This window comes from Antechinus flavipes, chromosome 3 (genome assembly GCF_016432865.1).
Source record: "Antechinus flavipes isolate AdamAnt ecotype Samford, QLD, Australia chromosome 3, AdamAnt_v2, whole genome shotgun sequence".
NCBI lineage: Eukaryota > Metazoa > Chordata > Mammalia > Dasyuromorphia > Dasyuridae > Antechinus > Antechinus flavipes.
In genome coordinates this window covers 118,772,537-118,782,923 of record NC_067400.1, presented here as the reverse complement: position 1 = coordinate 118,782,923, position 10,387 = coordinate 118,772,537, and the positions used below count along the sequence as shown (strand labels likewise).

At 33.7% G+C, this 10,387-nt stretch overlaps 1 pseudogene; it reads left to right on the top strand.

Annotated features, from left to right (window-relative positions):
* The first annotated feature begins 9,021 nt into the window (after window positions 1-9,021).
* On the top strand, window positions 9,022-10,071 carry LOC127557811 (thioredoxin-like protein 1; annotated as a pseudogene).
* Window positions 10,072-10,387: the final 316 nt, after the last annotated feature.

The window sequence follows — 10,387 nt, the reverse complement described above, 5'->3', positions numbered from 1 at the left end:
CTCACCTAGACTATTGAAATAACCTCGTAATTATTCTCTCTGCTTTAAATTTCTCTCTAATGCATCCTTCACAAGAGCTGCAAAATTGATATTCTTAATGGATAGAACTATTCAAGAAGTTCTACTGGTTCTCTGCCACCATTAAGATAAATATTGGACTCCATTACTGACATTTAAAGATCTTCACAATATAAGCCCAATATACATTTCCAGTTGAATATATTACTATCCCTCATGCATTCTATTTTCCAATCAAACTGGCCTCCCTGGACACATTTCATTTCTCATTTCTTTAGGTAGCTAGAATGTCAGCTCTGGAATCAAGATGATACCTTCATGAATTCAAATCTGACCTCACTTAAAAACTCTGTGCTCTTGGGTAAATCATTTCACCCTGTTTGCCTCAGTTTCTTCATCTGCAAAATGAGTTGGAGAAGGAAATGGCAAACCAGTATCTTTGCCAAGAAAACTACAAATGGGATCATAAAAAGTTATACATAACTGAACATAAACACCTGGGCTGCCTCCAAGGACTGAAATGGTCTTCCTCCTTTTATGGAATTATAGAATTTTATAGAATTCCTAGTTACCTTCAAAGCCCAGCTCAAGTGCCACCTATTATATGAAGTCTTTCCTGGTCTCCCTAGGTGTTAGTGCTATCCCTATCATTACTATGTATTAACTCTGCATATTTTACACATACTTATCTATGTACATATTTTTCCTTTTGTCCAATAGAAAATAAGTTTATTGTGAGTAGGGAAAGTTTCATTTTTGTTTTTTATATCATTAGTGTCTAGTACAGTGCTTGACACATGGTAAATGCTCAAAAATGCCTTTTAAATTTAATTGAGCTCTTCTTTAGTCATTAACCCCCTGACCTTTCATCTTTTATTTGATTTTCAGTCTCAGACAAATGTAGTATCCATTCCTATGTTCCATGATGAATTTCATCCTCTTATCTTAAATAGAGTCTACATCCTTCTTCCAGTAAAAGATAATATGCTGACCCATATTTGCCCATGAAGGCATATAGTTGTAGATATTTATGGCAGTTTTCTGAAGGATTTTCTTTGGCTTCACTATTGTTTTCCAGGAGTGGGAAAGGTAGATGGAGAAACTCAAACCCTTAAAAATTTCCCCTTATATATATATATATAAACATGCTCTCTTCTTCATATTTTCCACCTGAGGCTGAACTATTTTTAATTTTTCTTTGTGTAATCCTGTTCTGGAATTTGAGCTCACAACAGAAATACCATGGACATATAAACTCTTTTGAGCATCTAAATGGTACAATGACTAGAGTACTGGGACTAGAGTCAGGAAGACTTAATTCAAATACATCCTCAGATATAGCTACGCAAGCTTGGGCAAGTCACTTAACCTTATTACTTCTGTTTCCTCATCTGTAGAATGAGTTGGAGAAGGAAATGGTAAACCATTACAGTATCTTTGCTTAAAAAAAAAAAAAGATGTCACAAAGAATTGGACATTGATTGAAGACAACTAAACAAAAACAAGAAACACTTTCTCAGAATTCTACCCTCCACTGACAAAATGAAATTGGAAGTCTTCTGGGTGTGTTCACATAGATTCTAGAGAAGAAAAAGATTAAGGAATCCAAAGCAGGAATTCTCTCTCCCATTAGCTCCTGGTACCCCTAGATCAGCAGGTGGGGTATTTGTTCTGGAAGCCATTTGCACCCTAAGATATGATTGTAGGAAATTGAAGTCCATCTTTCCCTTCTTGAGAGTTGGGAAAAACACTGCCTCTTTAAATGAATTATTTCTCCAATATCATTTGTCCTCCCCCCATTTAACAGGGGAAAAAAAAAAAAAAAGATTGGGAAGGGAAAGATACTCCTGTGGCTGTTACCAAAACTGTTTTTGCATTGGCTACTATTTTCTTCCAACAAACTGTACTAGTCACCCCTTTAATCCCAACTCCCCATGTTCCTATGTTTTCTGTCCTTTCTTTTGCTATTGCATGTTTCTATTATAATATAAGGAAACTGGCAGCCATCAGCCTTTGTTTCATACTAGATGTCAACTCCAGTGAGAGAGTTGGGAAACAGGTCTGTATGAATAAAAGAAGGAGACACAACCAGCAATGAATATGAACCACAGGTTGGAAAAGTAGCATGTAATGATTTCCTCACTGAAAGATCAGAAACTTTTTCAGGTACTCTGCTATTGTGTTTTTTAGCAGGCCTAAGGTGATAAGTAGAAGTAATAAGCAGGAAGAGATTAAGAGCCTGACAAGAATCAAAGAAATAATCCCTTTAGCTATTTTGAGGACCAAAGTCCAAGAAGGGAAGGAAAGCACTTTCCATGTACACCAAGTGGATCTCACTTTGGATTCCTTTGTTAGGGAATAAGTTGTTCCCCTTTTTTTCCCTACCTTCCAAAGAATTATTATAATTCTTTTTTAAGGAGAATAATCTATGCAAAATTTACATCTAGGAAACCAGGGCAAATCTAATTCTCCTATATCCGTGTTTTATACTTTGAGCAAGAGGAAATATTTATTTCTTGATTACATATAAACCTTATACACATGAGATCATATTACATTTGTATAACCATCATTGAACATTGTACCTGGCACGTGGTGAGCCCTTAACAACTGTTTCCTATTGACTGATTGATTAATTGATTGATTAAAGTGCAAGTAAATTCCAGAGTCTCTCTCTTGCTTCCTATATAATTTATGTCATGCTTTCAAACAATTGCCTGGTAATTTTCTAGTTCAGAGAATCCAAACTTTATCAAAATGAGTTATTATTAAACCCATTCAGTCAATATTTATTGGACAGTGAACACTTTTTTAGATGACGTGAAGAGATAGCAACTGGCTTTCCCATATACTCACTTGATTAAAAAAAAAAAAAAAACCCTTTAGTTGTTAGTCTAAATAACCAAAGTATGTGTGACTATGAGTGAGTCACTTGACCTTGCTGGGTCTCAATTTCCTCACTTATAAAATTAACAGGTTGAACAAGATGGTTTTTAAGGTCTTTTCTAGCTTTCTGATTCTTTTATTTTTGGGGAACTTACTAGTTCATGAATAAAATTATTCAAGAACTCTTATGCAATAAAATAATCAGAAGAGCAGAATAATATAATATAAGGCTTCCAGGCTGACGGTGGTTCATCCCTTACATGACTACATAAAAGATATGATTTCTGTCGACATGGTAACATGTTGTTCAATCATTTTCAGTTGTAGCCAACTTTTCATGACCCCATTTGGAGTTTTCTTGTCAAAGGTTCTGTAATAGTTTGCCATTTTTTTCTCCAGAGAATTTTACGGATGAAGAAACTGGGGTAAATAGGGTTGAGTGACTTTTCCAAGATCACACAGCTAGTAAGTGTCTGAAATGAGATTCAAACTCAGGAATGTGAATCTTCCTGACTTCAGGTCTGAACTCTCTCTCCCCTAAAGTACCTTACTTCTCTAGTATGGAAATTTCTTCTAGTATGGAATACTTCTTCTAATATGGAAATATAGAACTATCCATTGTGAATATTATCCTTACTTCATTTAGTAACAAAAATAAGAACCTTTCTATAATTTAGGAGATAAATCCTAGAGAGTCACCTGAATCACATGGAAATAAAGTGCTTTAGCCATGGTCCAATCATTATACGTTATCCTGAATTCATTATTCCTGAATGTTATGCAATCCCTATACATACTTGTTTACACACACACACACACACACACACCACACACACACACACACACACACACAAATTTTCTTCCACTGAAATATGTCAAGTTTCTTGGATTTCAGGCAGGATTTTGGTTTTTAGCAGAAGCCAACACTCAGAGCACTTAGAGATGGTACTTGGAATTAGTAACTGTGGTAGCAATGACTTAAATAATTTTTGCCAAGATCATATGTTGACCTAAGCTACCTAAAAATTCCAAGTATGTAGTGATTATGGTGAAAGCACCCACCCATCACTTCATTCCAGAGGTTTCTCCAGATACCAAATAGAAACTTGGGTTTCCGAATGATCCAAGTTGATACCAGATACCCTGGATAGAGCTTCCCAGGCATTTTTTTTTTTTTATATGAAAATTGACTAAGTACTAAAGCATTATGTTGAATATTTCCAAAATCTCTGCCTCAGTATATGAATATTCCTTAAACATTGGGCTTTTGATGAATCTGTCAAAAGTAGAGGTTAAAAACAATATGTGTAGATTAACTTTTTGAAATCAGATTTAAAAGTGGAGAAAAATAGGAAAATACTATAGTAGAAAAGTTAATTCATAGCAACATAAGGCAGATTATCTTCTATTGAGAAACTTTATTACTAAAATGATCATGGATCCCATTTATAGTTACTTTTTACAAAGCATTTTATATAAGTTTATCTTGTTTTATCCTGAAAACATTTATACAAGATTTATAGTGTATAGTGTATCTATAGTGTATTTCTCTTTTATAAATAATAAAAGAAACTCATAGACATTAATGACTAATCACAAGATTAGCAAGTGAATATCAGAGGATTGAAAGGTATAAGGCATCTCAAAAGTTGTCTAACTCAACCCCTTCCTTTTAAAGATGAGAAGGTAAAGGGAGATGACAGATACTCTGTTTCCCATCTTTGAACCTTTCCACTTGCTGTCCCCCATGGCTGGAATGATCCCATCTCACCTACTCTTCTTTCAATATTCAACTCACATGTCACCTTTTTAGCAAGCCTTTTCTGGTTCCCCTTAGGGCTTGTACATTTTCCTCTGCAGTTAACTTTTATCTTTTCTAGATGTACCTATTTATATCAATGTTCTCTACACCATTCAAATTTAAGTTCCTCATGAGCGGTAATTTTTTTCACTTTTTCTATGCATCCCTAGCTCTTTATAGTGTTGGGCTGAATATTTATTGGTTGATTGGTTGATTGCCTAAAGTCATATAGCTATAAGCATCTGAAGTGGAATTTCACTCCAGGTCACTGACTTCATTTCCAGTGTTCTTTTTACCGTGATATCAGTAAATAAACACAACATAAACTCCATTATATTTGTATATATTATTGATATTAATTATTCCTGATGGTAAATAACTAGTGGATTGTAATCTACGAGAAAATCTTGATATCTTACCTGATAGGTTTCCAAGATATTTGCCACGATCACATTCCTTGACTCTACTATCATACAACAATTTTCTCCAAAGATGTCTAGGCTTCTCAATGGGAAGATGGATGTATATGGCAGAGATATACTTTTCCTAAATTACTTAGGTATTTACCATTATCCACAATTTTCGCTCCCCCACAGTCGAGGTCAGCAACCTTAATGCCAACTAATCCCATTCCTTTATGTACTTTCCTCCTGCTTTTTATGTCAAGACTGGTGGAATAATTTTGACTTACCATTCCTAATTCCTAAAAACCCAGCTATTTCTGAAATATTCAGTTTTTTGAAAACTTGCCAGAATTTTGACAGCCAGTTGATATTGTTTGTACATAATTCCATTGAGGTTATGATATTAATAGCAAATAGGGTAAAGGTAAAATCCTTTTAGTCCACTATTTCTATTTACATAATATATTTAAATAACTATCTTTCTTTAAACTATGATATTTCCAATAGAAATGTTACCAATATTTCTTCTTTCTGGCATGAGATCCTTGCATTAAGGTCCAACTCCAAGACCTCATTAGGGTATACAGGTTATTCATGCCAGTAGAGCAAAAGCTTTGGCAGAGCCTATCAAGATGAAAAGGCCAATTTGAATTTGGGCCCAGCAATAAACTGTATATTTCTGTCCTGCAAGGACCAGCCCAAATTCAAAGTTGCTCATTACCAGAAGGTTGGTCACCAGATGATCAATTGTTTTAATAAGTTTAATTCATAAAGATCTAATCTATAGTATAAGGGTTGTGATCAGTACTCATGGAAGGATTATTCCTACTGATAAAATCATGATTCTCTTGGAATATTCAAGAATGATAATAAAGATACCTTATGGTGGTCTAATTTTCATTTATTATATTTTCTCTTGTAAGTGTAAATATAAGCATAAAGTATATTTTTTCAATTTAGTGATAGATCTAAGGTATCTATTACAAAGAAAAAACAAAGAAGAATCAGAAGCTATGTCCTTTTTGTTCACTCTTAGAAATTTATTTCCAACTTCCTAATTAACCTTTGGTTGACTCTCATAAAAATTGAGTCACTCAGAGAAAATTGGAAGTTTCCTTTTCAACATTTCTTATATTATGAAAATTTGAAAAGGGACCTTCAAAGCTTCTTTATAATATTAAAAGTCACCAGAAGAAACTTAAAGTTGTTAGACAGTGTATATCTGTTTTCCTTCCTTATATTCATTATTTGTTACTGAAAATAAATAATTCTAAGCACATTTATATTTTAACTACTTGAAAGTTGCTACAAATATAATCATAGTTCTCCCAGACCTTATTTTCTAAGAGGAACAGAAGAGGAAATTGGAGGTCCCAAATTCATCTAGCAAACTGCTTTTCTATGTAGTAACAGTTTCAAGTCTATTAAAAGCCAGGAGTATTAGCAAATTGAGAAAAGGAGAAAAGACAAAGCTTTTTTTGGTATGTACCACATGTCTGTGTAAAATCCTGTAAATCATAATGTGTTTACAATGTTATATGTGCACTTTTGTCCCAAAATATGTGCCCCAAGGGACCAGGTCTAAAATCTCAAATGTTTTCAAGATAGCTTTCATTCATGCAGGCTTAATAAATACTAAGTGATAAAAGAATGAACCAAGAATAATAACAACAACATCTTATATTAAACTAATACATGATTTTTAAAAAAATGCTTTGGACAACCCCATGAGTTAAGTTTATACAAGTGTTATAATTCCCATTTTGCAGATGAGGTAACTGAAATTCAAAGAAATCAAATTGTTTACTCAAAATCAGAGGGCTGATAATGTTTGGCACCTCTGCTTGAATACATGCCTAATGAGCCTGAGTTCAGTAGTTAGAAAAGATATTTCATCTGAGAAAGGTGAGTCAATAGAGTGATACTGCAATCAATGAAGTTAATGCAATCTTTGGCTCCATTAAGATAGGTATATTATTCAGGTCTAGAAATGACAGTCTGTATCCTGGCCTGGTCAGATTTCATTTGGAATATTATATTAATAATATTGGGGGATACTTAAGGAAGGACATTACAAATGTGGAGAACATATAAAGTAGGTTAATCAGGCTAGTAAAAGGCTTTGAGTCATGTGAGAATCAGCCGTAGGAATTAAAATTTTAGCCTAAATAAGAGAAAACTTAAAGGATATGTGTTGGGCTATCTTTTAAGTATTTGGGTGTAATCACATAGAATGGGAATTAGACTCCGAACTTTTACTTGGAATTAGAAGATAAAGTTGAGTAATGAGTAAATATTGCAAAAGATGCAGATTTAGTCTTGATATAAGAAAACATTTCCTGGGTAATGAGGTATCCAAAAGTGGAATGGATTTTTTTTTTTTTTAATATAGTTTCACTGTCACTAAAGACCTTAAAAAAGAAAAAAGAAAAAAAAAAAAGGTTGGGTGACTACATGTTTTGATAGCTTGTTCAGAATTAGAAAGGACAAAATGGCTTGCGAGCTCCTTTCCATCTATGAAATCCTATACTTCTTTATTAATTCTGACAGTATTTTTATGCTTTTTTGTTTCAATGTTCATTTGTAATATTTTTACATATCTTGACTTGGTTTCAGAATCACAATGAATTTTGCCTCAGAGAAAAAATTAGGAAGAATGCCCCATTTTTCTATTTTTAAAAAATGTATATATTATCTTTTCTTTGATAGAATTCACTTACAAATTCAACTGGTCCTAGTATCTTTTATAATAGCTGTTTTTTTAGTTGATTGTTAAAATCCTATTTAGCTTCTCTTTCTGAAACTAGTTCATTTACATGATATAGATAAGCATGAGTCTTGGAGAACTTCTATACCAAGGGTCAGCAAATTATGGTGCCCCAGGCCAAATCCAACCCATCGCTTGTTTTGGTATGGCTCACAAGCTAAGAATTGTTTTTGTATTTTTAAAAACACTGTGGCTTTTTCAAAAACAAGTATTGGAGTGAGTTTAGAACGCTGTCTCTACATTGCCAATCCCTGATCTAATGTAATCTAATTTCCAATGTTCTAACATTATCAGTTTTTTGTCATTATAATCTTGTAATTAGACAATGATGTATCAAGATAAGTTAGATATTGGACTAAATCTTGATGGCATACTATGAATACTGTCAATTTGTACTCTGTCAATCTTCATTATTTCTATAAAATTTCTTCATATAATTTCATGAAATGAAGGGATCATATTCTTTTCTTCATAGTGCTGGGATGATTAATAATGCTTAATTTTTTTTCTCCTTGTTCTGTTATGCAAATACATTATTTCTGCATTTTTTTTTTTTACAATTAAATCATTTTAAAGATCTTTTTCTTTACCTATTTTTTCTGCCATTACAGGAAGATTATTCTATTTTTCATCAAGTTCTTTGTATTGTTTGTATTGTCTCCTGGTCATTCTAAACTGTTAAGTTCATCATTATTTTATCATGTAATTTCTTAGATTATTTTGTTTGTTCTTCATATCATATTTTTGCTGGTAACATTTATTATGTTAATTCTTTTAGTATATTATTAATCTTGTATCAAGAAAATTCTAGTTTTCTTTCAAAAAATACTTTTGATAGTCTTTCAGTGAATTTTCTTTTTTAATCTCTGATTCTTTAAACCCATATTTTAAAAATTGTGCCAGTGCTCTGCACATTTTTAAAAGTTTCTTACTTTTTTTGAGGATTTCTTGTAGCTCTGCTATGATTGGGAATTTGTGTTGCTATTTCTAAGGGGTTAAGAGAGAGAAAGACTCCTTTTTGTAATCTCACTCTGCCATCTTCCTCAGAGTTTCAGATTGATAATGCTTTTTTGAAATGTGATACCCTAGGGTCCGGAAGCCGGTGGTGCCGTGGCCTCGACTCTCTGCAGGCTCGTCCCGCAACCATGGTGGGAGTGAAGGTGCTCGGGACCGACCCAGATTTCCAGCCGGAGCTGAGCGGTGCGGGCTCCAGACTCGCCGTGGTCAAGTTCACCATAAGAGGTTGTGAACCATGTTTAGGGATAGCACCAGCTTTTAATGCTCTGAGCAATAAGTATTCACAGGCAGTTTTTTTGGAAGTGGATGTACATCTGTGCCAGGGCACAACTGCCACCAACAATATATCAGCAACACCCACATTTCTCTTTTTTCGAAACAAAGTGCGAATTGACTAGTATCAAGGAGCGGATGCTGTGGGTTTAGAAGAAAAAATTAAGCAACACTTAGAAAACGACCCTGGAAACAATGAAGACACCAAAAGCTATATGGACTTAATGCCCTTTATTAACAAAGCTGGCTGTGAATGTCTTAATGAAAGTGATGAGCATGGATTTGATAACTGTTTACGCAAAGACCCTTCCTTCTTGGAATCTGACTGTGATGAACAGCTGCTTATTACTGTGGCTTTCAATCAATCTCTGTGGCTTTCAATCTGTTAAGCTTTATTCCATGAAATTTCAAGGGCCAGATAATGTCAGGGTCCTAAGTATATAAAAATCTTTATCAATCTACCCCGATCTATGGATTTTGAAGAGGCAGAAAGAAGTGAACCAACTCAAGCCCAGGAACTAACACAAGATGATATTAAAGAAGATGGTATTGTCCAACTTCGTTACATTAAATTCCAAAATGTTAACAGTGTAACTTTATTTGTTCAGTCCAATCAAGAAGAAACAACAAGAATTTCATGTTTTACATTTATTGATATTCCAGTTCAAGCAACAAATATGAATGACTTCAAACGAGTAGTTGGTAAGAAAGGAGAAAGCCATTAAGATGCAGAAGACAGTGGAAAGACCTTATTGCAATCAAAATGAATCTTCACTTTATCTACACTCCTGGATAATTGCTTGACCCTAGCCAGAGACTGTCAATGTTTCCTTTAATGCCATTACCAATAAATCATTGCTTTTGTTCAAAAAAAAAGAAAAGAAAAAAAAAAAAAAGAAAAGAAATGTGATACCTTAGTGTCACCTAAAAATTGAGAATCACCATTCAGAACAGACAGCTCTTTTAAGTCATGTGTTTCTATAGCTGCTTTTCTTTGTTTGTTTTAAATATATTGAGTCACTTAGAAGGAAGAAGAGAACAGGCCATAGGGAAAGGGAAGAAAATAGTGATGAAAAATTAGAACAGAGTGTTAGACCTGGAAAGGGCACAAATATACCTTAAACCAAGCTTTAATTTTTCAGTGAGGAAACTAAGGTCCAAAAAATGAAGTTTCTTGTTCAAAATCATGGAATTACTAGAGATGGGATTTCAGTTCTAAGT